Here is a 2,164-nt window from a genome sequence, read left to right as displayed (position 1 = left end):
TGACAGTCACGGCCCTCAACATCGCATCCACATGTCTATTACCAGATAAGGATAAAATTTAGAGAATCCCAAACCCATAAAAGTACGGAAATGCCCCCAAATAACCCCAAACGACCCACCCGGTCTGGTTTAAACAAAAAATGAACATATGTCAAAATAGGTATCGATTCGCAGGTCACAACCCTCAACATCCATCCACACGTCTAATAAGAGATCAAGACACATTTTAGAAAATACCAAATCCAAAATAGTACAGAAATGCCCACAAATAACCCCAAACGACCCACCCGGTCTGGTTTAAATCGAAAATGAACATATACCAAAATAGGTATCGATTTGAAGGTCACGACCCTAAACATCGCATCCACACGTCTAATAAGAGATAAGGACACTTTTTAGAAAATACCAACCCCAAAAAAGTACAAAAATCCCCCAAATAACCCCAAACAACCCACCCGGTCTGGTTTAAACTTAAAATGAACATATGTCGAAATAGGTATCGATGCGAAGGTCACGACCTTCAACATCGCATCCACACGTTTAATAAGAGATAAGGACACTTTTTAGAAAATTTCAAGCCAAAAAAAGTACAAAAATGAACCCAAATAATCCTAGACGACTCAGTCTGGTTTAAACCGACCCACCTAGTCTGGCTTAAACCGACAATGAACATTTGCCGAAATAGGTATCAACTCGAAGGTCACGACCTTTAATATCGCATCTACACATCCAATAAGAGAAAATGACACTTTTTAGAAAATCCCAAGCCCAAAAAAGTACAAAAATGCCCCCAAATAACCCCAAACGAACTACCCAGTCTAGGTTAAACCGACATTAAACATATGCCGACATAGGTATCGATTCGAAGGTCACGACCCTCAACATCGCATCCACATGTTTAATAAGAGATAAGGACACCTTTTAGAAAATACAAAACCCAAAAAAGTACAGAAATGCCCCCAAATAACCCCAAACGACCCACCCTTTCTGGTTTAAACCAAAAATTAACATAAGCCGAAATAGGTATCGATTCGAAGGACACAACCCTCAACATCACATCCACTCGTCTAATAAGAGAAAATGATACTTTTTAGAAAATCCCAGACCCAAAAAAGTACAGAAATGCCCCAAATAACCCACAACGACCCACCCGGTATGGTTTAAACCAAAAATGAACATATGTCAAAATAGGTATCAATTTGATGGTCACGACCCTCAACATCGCATCCACATGTCTAATAAGAGATAACGACACTTTTTAAAAAATCCCAAACCCAAAAAAGTACAGAAATGCCCCAAAATAACCCCAAACAACCCATGCGGTCTGGTTTAAACTGAAAATGAACATATGTCAAAATAGGTACCGATTCGAAGGCCATGACCCTCAACATCGCATCCACACGTCTAATAAGAGATAAGGACACTTTTTAAAAAATACCAACCCCAAAAAAGTACAAAAATACCTTAAAATAACTCCAAACGACCCACCCAGTCTGGTTTAAACCGAAAAGAACATATGTCAAAATAGGTATCGATTCGATGGTCACGACCCTCAACATCGCATCCACACCTCTAATAAGAGATAATGACACTTTTTAAAAAATCCCAAACCCAAAAAAGTACAGAAATGCCCCCAAATAACCCCAAATAACCCACCCGGTCAGGTTTAAATTGAAAATGAACATATGTCAAAATAGGTACCGATTCAAAGGCCACGACCCTCAACATCGTATCCACACGTCTAATAAGAGATAAGGACAGTTTTTAAAAAATACCAAACCCAAAAAAGTACTAAAATACCTTAAAATAACTCCAAACGACCCACCCGGTCTGGTTTAAACCGAAAAGAACATATGTCAAAATAGGTATCGATTCGAAGGTCACGACCCTCAACATCGCATCCACACGTCTAATAAGGGATAAGGATACTTTTTAAAAAATATCAAACCCATAAAAGTACAGAAATGCCCCCAAATAACCCCAAACGAACCACCTGATCTAGTTTCAACCGAAAATGAATATATGTCAAAATAGGTATCGACTCACAGGTCAAAACCCTCAATATCGCATCCGCACATCTAATAAGAGATAAGGACACTTTTTAGAAAATTCCAAACCAAAGAAAGTACAGAAATGCCCCCAAATAACTCCGAACGAATCACCT

Source organism: Telopea speciosissima, unplaced genomic scaffold, assembly GCF_018873765.1.
Source record: "Telopea speciosissima isolate NSW1024214 ecotype Mountain lineage unplaced genomic scaffold, Tspe_v1 Tspe_v1.0377, whole genome shotgun sequence".
Taxonomy (NCBI): Eukaryota; Viridiplantae; Streptophyta; class Magnoliopsida; order Proteales; family Proteaceae; genus Telopea; species Telopea speciosissima.
The sequence above is the reverse complement of the archived record's forward strand: the minus strand, read 5'-3'. Positions refer to the sequence as shown.